The 16,426-nt window shown below is 37.9% G+C and overlaps 1 pseudogene; it reads left to right on the plus strand.

Annotated features, from left to right (window-relative positions):
• The first annotated feature begins 309 nt into the window (after positions 1–309).
• LOC148586988 (receptor-like protein EIX2) lies at positions 310–14,351 on the plus strand (annotated as a pseudogene).
• The last annotated feature ends 2,075 nt before the right edge of the window (positions 14,352–16,426 follow it).

Below are 16,426 nucleotides of genomic sequence, written 5' to 3' on the forward strand. Positions count from 1 at the left end.
GGCAGTACTGTCGGAAGTTGTAGTATTCTCACAACACCTTTCTTCTATATTCCGATCCCTTCAAAGATTGAACATCACGATGGACATTGCATTGGAATATTTCCATACCATGGCTAATATTTCTAAACCCTGGGGCACATTATTAAGTCAATTATGGCGGATTTACTCTACGAAAATGAATAAGACATGAGCAGAAGATGGAAATTGAACAACTCTCTCTCTCTCTCTCTCTATATATATATATATATATATATACACACGTTAAGATGAAGTTGCACAACCATTAATTCATTTGAGAATCTCTCATAAATGAAGACTTCTTGTTTTGGTAATAATGTCATTTTTCTTTTGGCTATGGCTATCACTTTTCCCCTTTTGGCTTGTGGGGAAGGATGCAGCGAAGAACAGAAGAGAGCTCTATTGGAGATCAGAAACTCCACAAATGGTTTAGCCTTTGTGGGTTGGGACGGAAGGGATTGTTGTGAAGCGTATGGAATCAAATGTTAAGGTAGAAATGGGGGAGTCAGTGCCATCTCTTTGGACGATATTGCTTTATCAAGAACATGGTATCCAAATGTAACCTTGTTCACCTTATTTAATTTGATGAACTCCAAGAACTTCAACTTTATAACATGCAAATTGGAGGAGGGCTTCAATGTGAGAACTCTAACTTTATTTGTTCATTTTTATTTTTATTTTTCTAATCACATGATTTGTTCTTCTAATTAATTTGATTTGCTCTCTCACTAGCTTCCAACTCAATTCATATTGACTAAATTACCCTATGTTACACTCATTTCTCAAACTCACTTTGGTGCAGCTTTTTGCAAATTGAAGCCACTGAAACATTTGAGGGTGTTGGATCTTTGGAATAGTGGATTGGAAGGCATTATTCCCTCTTGTCTTGGGATGATTGCAGACCTTCAAGAAATTCATCTATTGGGTAAAGACCTTCATGGTATTCTACCTCCAATTTTCTCTAACCAAAGCAAGATTAGGTTTGTTGGGTTATGATTTCGCTCATTTGGTTTGCGTGTAAAGTTGGTGAAAATGAAGCATCTTAACATCTGATTCTAGAAGGGCCGGTCCGAACCGTCAGAAGCTGGGTCTGGACCACATATCCAGCAACCATGTTCTAAAGATGAGGTCCGGACCGCCAGAAGCTGGGTCCGGAACCCATTTCCAGAAAGCTCAATTTTGAATAGTATGTCCGGACACATGACTTGGGTGTCTGGACCTCATGTGGTTACGATCATGTAACCCTAGCCATGTCCGGACACCTGATTATCCCTGTCCGGACATGGCTGCTTTATTATGTTTTATTTTCTATTTAAGCAAACTAATTTGCCATTTATATGTACGTATTTTGGGTGAGCAAAATTAGAGTGCTTAGAGTGAGAAATACTGTTCTAGATTATTTGAGAAAAGAAAATACGTGAAGCCTATCGGAGTTCCGGTGAAAGGAAATCTTTTAGAAGAATTGTGCCAGATGTTCTGGAAATGGCTACTGCGGTAGAAGTCAAGTAGGTCACTTGTCGTGTGCAAGAAAGAGTCAAATGTTTTGTAATTCTTCTTGTATTCCTTATTCTTCTTATAGTGGATTGATTTCCTGGGTTTGGTTGCCCCGGAGAGGTTTTATATTTACAGAGTTCTCTAAATGGTTTCCTCTTCGTAACCAAATATCTGTGTTCTTGATTGCTTATTTCATATCTATATTTGGTTGATTTTTAACTGCTAAGTTAGATCTATTTCTGCATAATCTTTGTGAAACACCTAGACATTTGGATAGGTGTCGTTTGGAGTCGTTTTAAAATTTTCAATTGGTATCAGAGCGGGTTCACTCTGTGAAGGAATTCTTTCCTGAGTGTGATCCAAGACTCCATATCAAATGTCTCTTACTGTTGCTCCTAATTCTCTTCCCGTCTTTGACTGAACAAATTATACGTTTTGGAAAACTCGTATGAGATCATACTTTAAATCCATTAATGTTTGGCATATTGTTGAATCTGGATGGACACGTCCAGACAAAGCAATAGCTGAATGGACAACGGAGGAAAAGAATAATGCTACTGCGAATGACAAAGCTATAAATGCTATTTACATCTCTATTTCAAATGAGGAATTTTCTAGAATCTCTAGATGTGAAATAGCTAAGGAAGCTTGGGAAACTTTAGAAATCACACATGAAGGAACTAAGGTTGTTAGAACTTCAAAAATTCAAATGTTGGTTTCTCAGTTTGAGGAAATTAGAATGCAGGAAGATGAAACTTTTGATGAATTCTATTCAAAGCTTAGTGCCATTAGAAACTCTACCATTAATTTGGGAAAGAAAATGGATGATGCTAAAGTGGTGAAAAAAATCTTAAGATCTTTGCCTGAGAGGTTTATTCCCCAAATTGCTGCTATACAACAGAGCAAGGACTTAGATACTATGAGAGTAGAAGAACTTGTAGGTTCCCTTCAGACCTTTGAGCTAATTCTCGCCAAACTAAAGAAAACTAAAAACATTGCTCTTAAAGCAAAAAATGTTAAAGTCAATTCTTGTGGTTCGTCTGATGAGGATTCAGGGGATGATGAAGAATTTGCCCTGTTTGCTAAAAAATTTAGAAAATTTTTTAGACCCGTGAATGGAAAGCTTAAAAATCGTGACTCAAAAGTTCTTGTGAAACCTAGAGGTGAATTTAGAAGTACTCCACGTGAGAACTTAGAAACTGATCAAAAGGATAAGTTCACTAGTGGACGAAAATGTCATGAATGTGGGAGTCGGGGTCATATTCGAATTGAATGTGCTAATCTGAAAAAGTCCAAAGGTAAAGCTTTCAATGTCACTCAGAGTGATGAATCGGATGATGAAAAATCCGAAGAAGAAGTTGAAGGAGGAGTGAATTATTTAGCTTTTACTGCTTCTTATGATAATTATTATAAGACTGTTAACTCACCTCATATGATAAATGAATCTGAAGTTGAATTTGATGATGAGTTGGATTTACAAACTGCTTATAATAACTTGTTTGTGGAATGTGATAAATTGAATAAGCTGAATAGGAAAAATCTGAAAAATCTGAAAGAAGCTGACACTACAAAAAAACAATTTTTTTTTTTGACAGGAGATTTCTGACGTTTTTTAGTATCTGACGCGTCAGGAAATTTTTCTGACGGGTCGTTTCTGACGCGTGTCGAATCTCAGAAACATAGATATCAGGAAAAAAAATTTCCTGACGTGTGAGTGGGTAAAACGTCAGAAAATTCTGACGTTTTACTTTGTCACACGTCAGAAATATTTTCTGATGTGGCAATTCTGCCACGTCAGAAAATTTTCTGACGTGGTAAAGATGCCACGTCAGAAAATTTTTTGACGTGGTAGTTCTGACACACGTCAGAAAATTAAAAAATTAAATAAAAATTAATTAAAATTTTTTTTATGGAATTTTTAATTATTAATTAATTAAATTAATTAATTTTTTTTTTTTTGAATTCCTCTGCACGCACGGCAGCTCCCTCACGCTGCCGTACGTGCAAATCTGTGTTTCTCAAGAAACACAGATCGATCTGATCTACACCACACCATGGTGTAGATCTGCACCATGGTGAGAGCTGGAGAAAATTTTCTCCAGCTCTCATTTTTCTCTCTCTCTCTTCTAATCTTCTCTTCTTCTTCCTCTTCTTCTTCTGATCTTCTCCTTTTCTTTTTCTTTTTTTTTCTTCTGCTCCTCTTCTTCATCTCTTCTCCCTTTCTTTTTCTTTTGCAGCTTCTCCTCTTCTTCTCTTATCCCTTTCTTTTTCTTTTGCAGCTTCTCCTCTTCTTCTCTTCTCCCTTTCTTTTTCTTTTTCTTTTTCTTCTTCTCTTCTCCGACCTTTTCTTTTTCTTCTCCTTCTTCTGCTTTCTTCAATCTGTGGACAGAAGGGAGATATATTGAGAGAGTAGGAAAAACAAATGAGGAGGCATGGCGCGTTGGGGAAAGAAAAGATAAAAAAAAAAAAATTCAAACGCGCGCCAGGATGGCTCGAGGAAATGAATATTTCCTGACGTGCCAGGTGTAGCACGTCAGAAATTTCTAACGTGCTACACCTGGCACGTCAGGAAATCACTCTGAAAAATAAATTATTTGCAAAAAAAATTATCTGCACATATATATAATAATATATATATTTAATTTAAATATATTTTCTGACGTGGTAATTCACCACGTCAAAAAAATTCTGACGTGGCACACTGCCACGTCAGAAAACTCTGACGTGGTGAATTACCACGTCAGAAAGTTCTGACGTGGCACAACGCCACGTCAGAATTTTCCTGACGTGTCTGTGTGCCACGTCAGAAAAGTCTGACGTGTCATTGTGTCACGTCAGAATTTTCTGACGTGGCAGTCCGACACGTCAGAATTTTCTGACGTGGTAACTTTTGCCATGTCAGAAAATAAATAATTTTTAAATATTTAAAATCGTTAAAATTTTCCAGACGTTCCAATTTTTAGCACGTCAGAATTTTCTAACGTGTCAAAATAGACACGTCAGAAAATTCTGACGTGCCACTGTTCACACGTCAGAAAATTAATTTCTGACGTTTTAAAATTCACCCGTCAGAAAATTGCTGACGTGGCAAAAAAACTGACACTGTAGCCACGTCAGAAAATGCCATTTTTTTTGTAGTGTGAACTTGAGAAAGAAAGATTAATGAAATCTATGGATGAATGTTTAGCTATTCGAAACACTTTGACTTCTGAAAACCTCATGCTAATTCCTAAAGTGAAATCTCTGGAAAAGGACTTGAATGATTCGAATGATCATTTAAAGAAATTTTCTAGTGATAAATTGAATCAAATGTTACGAAATCAGAAACATTCACATGATAGGACTGGATTGGGTTTTAATAAACATGTTAATTCATCGTCTTCAAATGTTACAACCACTTCTAAGATCATGTTTGTGAAACCTAAAATGAAAGATATGGCAATTGAGAAGTCTTGTTTACCTCAAGAAAGTTCAGAAGATATGACCAAGAAAAATAAGTTGAAATTCAAAGTTCCGGTAAGGACTAACTTCATCCCTACTTGTTTTCACTGTGGTGTCAAAGGTCATACTCGACCAAATTGTTTTCAAATTAGGGCTAAACAACCTTGGTCACAGAAGAATATCCCTAGACTAGATGAACTTGGAATTGGGAATCAACTAAAAGTTTTAACTGCTCAAGTGAAACTTATTAGTGAAAAGTTAGCTGTTTTGTCAAATTCTATTGATATAAAAGATATGTCTAATTTGATTGACAAGAATGTGCAAATTCCTCCTCAAAAGGAACAGGTCTGGGTTAAAAAGAAAGATCATCTATGCCTTGTTGCTCATATTGCCTTAAGTGTGCTTAACTCTTGTTTGTGGTTTCTGGATAGCGGTTGTTCAAAACATATGACAGGTGATAAGTCTCTATTCAAAGAGCTTAAAGAAGGCAAAGGAGGTGGAAGCATCACTTATGGAGATGGCAGCAAATCGAAGGTGATCGGTCAAGGAATTGAGGAAATTTTCGATGCTCCTACTCCACAAGAAGTGCTGTATGTTGAAGGACTCCAGGCTAATTTATTGAGCATCAGTCAGTTTTGTGATTATGATCTAGTGGTCCAGTTTTCTAAGAAAGAATGCAGCATCTTTGATTCTCAAGGAAAATGGTTGATGGGAGGAAAGCGCACTGTTGACAACTGCTATTGTCTCTCCTCAACTTCTCCGATAAACTGCAATAAGGCAACCTTGGACACTGGAGAATTGTGGCATCAACAGCTGGGGCATTTGAATTTTCATGATCTGGTCAGAATTTCAAAGATAGAAGCCATAGCTGATTTACCCAAGATTCATCAGGCTGATAAAGGATAGTATGGCCCATGTCAATTGGGGAAACAAACTAGAACTCCTCACAAAAAAATCTCAGGTATTGTTACCTCTTGAAATTTAGAGCTTCTTCACATGGATCTCATGGGCCCTACACGGACAGCCAGTTTGGGAGGCAAGAAATACATTATGGTGGTTGTAGATGACTTCTCTCGATACACATGGGTAATTTTGTTAAGAGAGAAATCTGAAGCCTTTGAACAAGCTCAGACCTTGTTTCATAAGATACAAAATGAACAAGACTGTCTCATCAAGCTTATCCGGAGCGATCATGGTAGAGAATTCGAGAACTCAAGTTTTGAAGATTATTGTGCTCAGCAAGGTATCAAACAAGAATTCTCATCCCCCATAACTCCTCAACAAAATGGAGTAGTCGAACGGAAAAATCGAGTCATACAAGAAATGGCTAGAGTCATGATACATACTAAGGATTTGGCACAATATTTTTGGGGAGGCAATCCATACGGCATGTCACATTGTTAATCGAGTTTTTCTCAGACCAACAACTACCAAGACACCATATGAACTATGGCGAGGCAAGAAACCCACTGTCAAATATTTTCGGGTGTTTGGAAGTACATGTTACATTCTTCGTGATAGGGAGAACTTGGGGAAGTTTGATGCAAAGAGTGACGAAGGAATTTTTCTTGGATTTTCCAATACAAGTCGAGCCAGTCATGTGTATAACAAAAGGACCAAGTCAGTAATGGAATCAGTAAATGTTGTCATTGATGATGAAACTACCAAGGAGCATTTTGCAGAAGAAGAACCTCAGGTTGAGGGGGAGCGAGTTGATATGTCTGATAAAACTCATGAGCCTCCTAGTCCGAATGATTCAACAATCCGTACATCAATACCTTCAGCTGCAGAAGACATGACTCCTTCACCAATTCCAAATTTGGTCTCTCATGCACCATCCTCCAGAGTCAAACTTAATCACCCTAGAGAAAATTTGCTGGGAAATGTTAATAAAGGGTTACGACTGCAAAATATGGTGGTAAACCAAGTCTCTTATTCGTGCTATCTTTCTCAGTTTGAGCCAAAGAAGGTGAATGAGGCATTAGAAGATGAGAGTTGGGTTGCGACTATACATGATGAACTTAATCAGTTTGTTCGGAATGATGTATGGAATTTGGTTCCAAGACCAAAAGATCAAAATATCATTGGCACAAAATGGCTATTCAAAAATAAATCCGACGAGCACGGTACGATGATAAGAAACAAGGCTCGTTTGGTTGCTCAAGGATACACTCAAGTTGAAGGAGTGGATTTTGATGAGACGTTCGCACCAGTAGCCAGATTGGAATCCATCAGAATTTTGTTGAGCATCTCATGTCATCTCCAGATCAAGTTGTATCAAATGGACGTCAAGAGTGCTTTTCTTAATGGCATTCTTCAAGAAGAAGTATATGTAGCTCAGCCAAAAGGGTTTCAGGATCCAACTTATCCGGATCATGTTTACAAACTGAAAAAGGCGCTTTATGGATTGAAACAAGCTCCAAGAGATTGGTATGAACGTCTGACAACATACCTTCTTACACGTGGGTTCATCCGAGGACAGGCTGACCGTACATTGTTCATCCGTAGGAAAGGCCGTCAACTCCTCATTGTCCAAATTTATGTAGATGACATCATCTTTGGCTCTACGGTCGACTCACAGGCTCATCAATTTTCTACAGAAATGAAGCAAGAGTTCGAAATGAGTATGATTGGTGAATTGACCTATTTTCTAGGTTTTCAAGTTCAACAATCCAACAAAGGTATCTTTGTGTCTCAACCAAAGTGCTTATGAAAAGATTTGGGTTGGATGGAAAAAGTCATGCTCGCACACTCATGAGTACGAGTATTAAGCTGAGTGCAGATGTGGCTGGGAAATCCGTTGACCAAACCTTATACAGAAGCATGATAGGTTGTCTCCTTTATCTTACAGCTAGTCGACCAGATATATCTTTCAGTGTGGGTGTATGTGCTCGATTCCAAGCTAATCCAAAGGAATCTCATCTGACAGCAGTTAAACGGATCCTCAGGTATGTCAATGGCACAATCAATTTTGGAATTTATTTCTCTACTAATACAAATCTTGAACTTGCAGGATATTCTGATAATGACTGGGCTGGTAATGCTGATGATTGAAAGAGTACATCAAGCGGATGCTTTTATGTGGGAACAAATTTGGTCGCCTGGATGAGTAAGAAACAAAACTCCATCTCTCTTTCTACTGCTGAGGCCAAATATATAGCTGCTGGGAACTGCTGCACACAGCTCATTTGGATGAAGCAACTTCTTGCGGACTATGGATTTGATCAAGGAAAAATGATTGTCTACTGTGACAATACGAGTGCCATCAACATCTCAAAGAATCCGGTTCAACATTCATGCACAAAACACATTGACATTCGTCATCATTTTATCCGTGACTTGGTAGAGACCCAGGTGGTATCTCTTGAATTTATGCCTACTGAACACCAATTAGCTGACCTGTTTACAAAACCCCTAGATGGATCTAGGTTTGAGTATCTTAGGAATGCTATTGGTGTATGCGATCTCTCATGATTGTATACATAGAACATGCCTAAAAATTGAACATATTGATATTTGTCTATAGCTGTTCTAGGGCATTTTTGTTTGTTTTTGATTGTTTTGTTTGCTTTGTCTTTATTTTCTTTGATTCTTTTATTTTTGGGATTGTTTTTATTTGTTGGATAGTCAGTTTCTCATGTCTTGTGCTCAAATGAATATTTTACATATGAGTGGGGTCAATATTTCTGCAATTTACATCTACTGCTCCATATGTTTCTGATATACCTTGTTCTTCTTAAAACAGTTAAAGGAGTAAGAGTCAGTTTTTCTCATGTTCGAAATTGTGCACTTTTTGCCCCCATTAGGTTTAGATTTTTGTTATGTGTTTGGGAATTTGGATCAAACATTTTTTTTTTTGAAGATAGGTAGTGTCAGTTCTATCCACTTGACCAACTCGTTAGTTGAACCTAGCTCCTAAAAATTCCAACATTTTCTTCCACAAAAAAAAAAGGAGCATAAAATATGATCAGATGACTTAGTTTTGCTTCTATATGTCCCTACAGAAAGAATTAGTGATCAAATCATTGTAGAAATAGATGATCACTAAAGGACATGGTAAAAGCGAATGATTGGTCTCAAGGGGGAGTGTGTCGGATGAGGAAATCTAGGTCCTAACATTATAAGGTTTTACTGTGGATTGAATCAGACTATTTGTCTTCATTTACAAAATGCCTGCCTAGATTTCCTTTCCACTGATGAAATCTTATTTAATGGGAGTTTTCACATACTACACATTCACATGAGATTTTTGATTATTGCCTACTTGACTGCATTCACAGAACAAGGTTGTGTCATGCATATGGTACATTTAAGGTGTAAGTGTAGTTTGTTGATCACTCCGGATTGTTTTTTTTTTTTTTTTTTGACATGTCCACACAAGGGAAGGGGGAGGGGGGATTCGAACTAGTAACCTCCGCTTCATGAGGCGTGGTTCACAGCCGATTGAGCTACTCCTTGGGGACATCATTCCGGATTGTTAAGATATTCATAAGGGCATGCATGATTTATTGGCTATCTATTCAAGTTGTGTTTTTTTTTTTTTTTTAAAAAGGGTTTTATTTTTTTTTTTCATTTTTTATTGAGGGGGAGGGTGTCCAGACACGGCACTTATCTGTCCGGACACGGCCATCACGAGCTTTTACTCTTAAAACCCTGCAAAGTTTTTTTTTTTTTTTTTTTCAGTTTCTACTTCTCTCTCTCTCAGCCGAACCAATTTTTTTTCCTCAATTTTTTTTCCCTTGTGTTATTTCTTTTGTTTCTCCGTGATTCCATCTCCTCCACCTAAAGGATCAAACATTCAACACTCCACGATATGTTTTCTTCCTTTATTCTTTTCAGTTTTTGTTTTCAAATCAAATTTAGGATGAACATAGTTGGGTTTAAAGTTGAAACTCCGAATTGCTTGCTTGCTTGATCAGTCTTGATCTTTCTTTCTCTCTCACTTAATTGTACCAAAATACATTACCTATGATGTATTTAGGACTCAGTTCCATCTCTTGACATATGTTTTTTCCATGCTCAAATCTCTATGCCTAACATGTGTTTGATAAAATGCCTCAAAGAATCCAATTTGCATGTTTGCTACATTTCTTTCAATCACATTGATCTACTTCACTGTCATTGTGCTTTCGATAGTGATTGAGCTGTCTCTAGGTAAAATTTTTTCCCAATTCATGAATTTTCTTCATCATGCTATTTTCAATACTTCAATGTCTATCAAGTATTCGCTAGAATGTCTCAATGAAATCTTGTTGCATCTATCTTCATTTTTCCTCATGAAATCAGTTATTTTTGTTGTGTTCAACTTTCTTAATCTGATTCTGGTGCATTTATCTCATTTGTGGAATCACATGAGATCACATGTTTCATATCCATTTTTTTCAAAACTCAATTTCTTCTAGTGATGTGTGATATCAATTTGCCATTAAATTCCTTCTTTGGGGTGTGAATGCAGAAGATGGTGTATCCAATTTCGAAATCCACACCACGGAGGAAGCGCACTCGAGAAGAAAAATCCATCTTACAAGATAAGATTTTGACACGCAAAATCGTGATTGAGCGTGGAGTGGAGCAAAATGATATTCGAGTGGAACCGTTTCGATTCATTCATGACATATTCCAAGCAAATCAATGGACCTCCTTGTTCATTCCTGTTAATGCCTACACTCGGTTAGTTCGGGAATTCTACTACAACATCGACGACATTGACTTGGTTGGTCCCCCATCATTCAAGACAAAGGTCTCCGGGAAAACTCTTAATATTACTACTGAGTTGATCAGTGAAGTTACTGGGATTCCATTGACGAATGAGAAGCCGCTTCCATTTCTGGAAGAAGATCCACAACCAACAAAAGCTGAAATCATGGCGGTTCTTAATCTAAGTCGCCAGCTTGTATGGGATGAAGACCTGAACAAAATTCCGATTGGCTATGTACGGGCTCCAGAGAGGTTGTTAACTCGGATTGTGCTGCAGAATATTTGGCCTATATCTCGACATAGTCATGTGACTATCGAACGAGTAATGATGATTTATGGCATCATTAACCGTGTTGAGTTTTGTTTATGCACTCATCTAGTATTGACAATGATCGAGCTTCATGAAGATCATTCTATTGCCTTACCGTATGACGGTCTCATCACAAAGATCTTGCACGCCACCTTGCCAAAAATAGCTGCCAATGAACATATGGAAGCTCCTGAAAGGTTATTTTGGCAAAGCTATTGTGATGAAGTCCAATGCCCAACTTAGGCTTCAAGCTCCAGCTACTCATGCGCCTCAAATTATTCAAGATCCTCCAGCTGCGTCTTCCTCAGGATCATCAAATGTTTCAAGTCAATTAACTAAAATAATTGACTTACTTCAAACTCAAGGCCAAAGCATTGAAGCCATCAACACTCGCATGACGAATTTGGAGAAAGATGTGAAGTCTATCAAGGAAAGCTTTTGGCAAGAATAATTTTTCCCTCCTATTTTGATCTTTTTCTTTCTGTCAAGAATAATTGTTTTTTGTTGTCTGGTTTTACTTACTTTTCATGGGTTGTTGTTTTCTTTGTTTAAAACTCTAGAATTTCATTTTTGGATATTTCCTTTTGTACTTCCAAGACAAAAAGGGGGAGTTGATTTGATGCGTCATTTTCATGTACACATTAATTTTTTTGTCCCCGAATGGCCAAAAGGGGGAGTTTGTTGGGTTATGATTTGGCTCATTCGGTTTGCGTGTAAAGTTGGTGAAAATGAAGCATCTTAACATCTGATTCTAGAAGGGCCGGTCCAGACCGTCAGAAGTTGGGTCCGGACCGCATATCTAGCAACCATGTTCTAAAGAGGAGGTCCGAACCTCCAGAAGCTGGGTCCAGACCCCATTTCCAGAAACCATCTTTTGAAGGGGAGGTCCGGACCGCCAGAAGCTGGGCCCGGACCCCATTTCCAGAAAGCCCAATTTTGAATAGCATGTCCGGACACATGACTTGGGTGTCCGAACCTCATGTGGTTACGATCATGTAACCCTAGCCATGTCCGGACACCTGATTATCCCTATCCGGACATGGCTGCTTTATTATGTTTTATTTTCTATTTAAGCAAACTAATTTGCCATTTATATGTACGTATTTTGGGTGAGCAAAATTAGAGTGCTTAGAGTGAGAAATGCTGTTCTAGATTATTTGAGAAAAGAAAATACGTGAAGCCAATCGGAGTTCCGGTGAAAGGAAATCTTTTAGAAGAATTGTGCCAGATGTTCTAGAAAAGGCTACTGCGGTAGAAGTCAAGTGGGTCGCTTGTCGTGTGCAAGGAAGAGTCAAAGGTTTTGTAATTCTTCTTGTATTTCTTATTCTTCTTATAGTGGATTGATTTCTTGGGTTTGGCTGCCCCGGAGAGGTTTTACATTTAGAGAGTTCTCTAAATGGTTTCCTCTTCGTAACCAAATATCTATGTTCTTGATTGCTTATTTCATATCAGTATTTGGTTGATTTTTAACTGCTAAGTTAGATCTATTTCTGCATAATCTTTGTGAAACACCTAGACATTTGGATAGGTGTCATTTTAGAATTTTCAAGGTTGTTTAATGTCTTGAACAATCAATTAGAAGGAGTTCTATCATTTTCTACTTTTGCCAATGCTTCAAGTCTCACTGACCTCGATCTTTCGAAAAATCTCTTTCATGGTAATCTACCTACTTTACTGTTCTCTAACCAAAGCAAGATTGCGAGCTTTGATGTTTCAGACAATCACTTAGAAGGGGTTTTATCATTTTCGATTTTCGCTAATGTTTCAAGTCTTAGATACCTTTATCTTTCAAGCAAACACGATTTGGAAGTTGAAACCGAGTCTCCCTCGTGGGTCCCAACCTTCCAGCTATGGGGTCTAAGGTTGGCAGACTGCAACCTCAACAAGAAGAAAGGTCACATTCTCCCAAGCTTCATCTCCACACAAGTTTCCTTGCGTTGGCTGGAGTTGTGTAGAAACTCAATAGAGGGAAGCATACCTTGTCAACTGTTATTCAACACAAGTATTAGCCATCTATCCATGAGAGGCAACAAAATCAATGGTACTTTTCTTGATTGCTTTTCTAATCGAACTTCATCACTTGAGGTTCTTGACATATTTGATAATCATATCAAAGGCCATCTTCCTAAATATGTTGGACATCTTCTTCCACACTTACGTCAAGTCAACATGTCTTCGAATGCATTAGAAGGAAACATTCCTTGGTCATTTGGTAATCTGTCTCTTGAAATATTAGATCTTTCTAATAACATGTTCTCGGGAAAAATACCACGAAGTTTGACTAGAGATGGCACCCCACTGGGATATTTAAATCTATCAAACAATACATTGCAAGGAGAAATGCTCCCGCGGAACTCCAACATGACATGGTTAGAGTGTTTACTACTTGGCGGCAATCACTTTGAAGGAGCCATCTCACCCATGATATCAAAGAGTCCCTCTTTGGAAATCTTAAATATTCGAAACAATCATTTGTCTGGTAATATTCCAAAGTGGTTCTATGATCATCCTAGATTGGCTGTCGTTCTTTTAAGTGGAAATCGCTTTGAAGGTCACCTACTCCGATGCATGTGTCAAATGGAAAGTTTGCAAGTTTTTGATATCTCTAATAATCATGTTTTAGGTCGCATTCCCTCTTGCCTCAATAACCTTACAATATGGAAGAAGACTTCTCCAAGCTCAAACTATACTCCTGTATTAGCTCTATCAACACTTGCATTACAATTTGAAATTGGAGCAACCTAGCGAGTGAAAAATATAGTTTATAATTTCAAAGGTATTCCATTCTGGTTGATGACTGGAATTGACATGTCATCCAACCAATTGACAGGAAGTATTCCTTCAGAAATGGGAGAATTGTCACAACTTCGATTCTTGAATTTGTCCAAAAATTTTCTGAAGGGCCCCATTCCAAATTCTTTCCAAAACTTGAAAAATGTGGAGAGCTTGGATCTTTGTCAAAACAATTTGAGTGGAAAAATCCCTTATGAATTGGTTGGACTCACTTCTTTGTCTTCATTTAGTGTTGCATATAACAATCTTTCAGGAAGAATCCCATTTGAGCGACAATTCTCAACTTTTAAGATGCAATGCTATGATGGCAATCCGGATCTATATATGTGGAGACCCTCTGCCAAGAAACTGCTCAACCACAAACGAGAATGAACCTGAACATAATGGCAAAAATAAGGACGAAAAAGGATGGACTAGAATAATTGATAGTCATTTATTCTTCTATGCATTTGCTGCCGTCTCTTATGCATTCGGATTTTGGGTCCTCGTTGGGATTCTAATCATTAACAAGAACTGGAGGCAGAAATATTCTACAGCTGTAGACAGATTTATTAGTCTTGTTTTGAATGGTAATTCTGGAAGCAGAAAAGATATATGAACTTCAAAGAAATGTTTATCTTTAATAAAAATGTTGTATTGCAAAGTGGTTCTAGGCTTCTAGCTTATACTTGGAAGTAGAAGTTGTGTGAACCAAGTTGTTTGGTTATAGATTAAGGGATTTGTTGTTCCCCTTGTGTTCTTTACTATGTTGTTCAATGATATGGCTCTTGAAATTTTTTTTGCTTATTTGGACCAATGAGGATGGCGACTTTATTTCTAATATTTTTAATGGGTTCTTCAAACAAGACTAGTACTTTCGAAGGTCCCATATAGAAAGCCTCTCGCTCAAATTGATCCCGTTATTGAATCGAGGAGCGCCCACTCAAAAAGTCATAAGAGGAAAAACATAATTGAGAAATTTTTCTTCCTTAAGAAACATTACAATCCAAAAACATGTTTAATACATGAATTTGCCAACATAAAAATAAAACCTAACAACATTAGGAGACACTCATACAAGCCTCTTTAATGCACTGATCCAACTTGGTGTTGCAGCCATAAAACTTGCTTTGGCCTCCCTGTATGAAGATTCCAAATCAGTAGTACTTGAATTAGTCATAGAGAAATGTTCGGCTTGCAAAATTTTTTACAAAATGATGTGGCACAATATGATTGAATTTTTCAAAATTTGTATTCATCACCTTCTCAATCATGTTATGCCACATTACTTTGTATGTGTTTGTAGAATATTTGATAAGACTAGCATTCCTCTTAGTCATAATAATAACCGCAAGAACATTATGGAAAGATTTGATTTTTTTTTTTTTTTTTTTTTTTGAATTTACTCCTATTGGAATTAACAAACTTGAAAAGATACAAATCTGTTTGAGAGGTAAGCAGAGAGATAAACTTCTAATCCTAGGCATAAGAGAACTGTAATATTACCCAAGGATATGCGAGAGGGAAAAAAAAAAAAAAAAAAAAAAAAGAGAATAAAATCTTGAGAAAATGTAAAATTAGTCATTGTGGTTTATTTGATTTACAATTAGCTCCATATAGTATGAAAATGAACTCAAAGGTCTTTGAGGTATGCCAAAAAAATAATTTAGTCCCTACAATCAAATTTTGTCAACTAATTTAATGTATTCCGTTAGTGTGACACTGGTTTAAATAGGACAATATCACAATTTTATTAATTCTAACGTTTTACTCTATCAAAATCTGTTAAGTCAATGAATAGAATTTGACGGTAAGGGCTAAATTATTTTTTTGGCACACCTTAGGGACTTTCGAGTTCATTTGATACCACAAAGAGTTAATTGCAAATCAGGTAAACCACATTGACTAATTTTGCATGTTTTCCTAAAATCTTTTAGGGGAAAGTCCACATAACCCCCTCAAACTACCACTCAATTGACAATGTCCCCTCCAAACTTTCAATTGTGACAATTAGGGGTGGGCAAAAACCCGCCCAACCCGCAAACCCGCCCCGCCCCGCCCCGCCCGGGTTTCATGTGTTTTTTTGCGGGTTCGGGTAGAATTCTGTCAACCCATGCGGGGCGGAGCGGGTTGCGGGTTTTAAATATTTTTTCATGCGGGTACCCGCCCCGACCCGCCCCGACCCGCTGCACAAGTATAAAAAGAAAAAAACCCTAACCCTACTCCATTAAGCGTCTCTCTCTTTTTTTTCTGCCGCCTCCCCCTTTTCTCTCCCTCTCAGTCTCTCGTCTCCCTTGCTCTGTCTCGTCTTCCTTGCTCTCTCTCCGCCTCTCAAGCTTCTCTCTCTAGCCTATGTCGCCGCTTCACCTCCTTAGATCACCGTTGCTGCGCCGCTCCCACCTCCACAAACCACGATCTTGTAGATCTAAGTTTTTTTTTCTCTCTCTCCACGATCTTGTAGATCCACGATCTTTGGTTTTCTTTTTCGTTCTTTGGTTTTCTGCAAGGTTGTGTGTGTTTGTTTGTTTCTTGGTGTTCTGAGAGGATCAGACGAAAATGGAGGAGAAGAAAGAGGATCTGGAGAAGAACCCGCACAACCCGCAATACCCGCCCCGATCCGCCCCGTCCCGCAATACCCGAACCCGCACGGGTGTTGCTGTTTGTGCTCGGGTGGTGGGTTGAAATTTTGAAACC

This window comes from Corylus avellana, chromosome 3 (assembly GCF_965113065.1).
Source record: "Corylus avellana chromosome 3, dhCorAvel1.hap1.2, whole genome shotgun sequence".
NCBI lineage: Eukaryota > Viridiplantae > Streptophyta > Magnoliopsida > Fagales > Betulaceae > Corylus > Corylus avellana.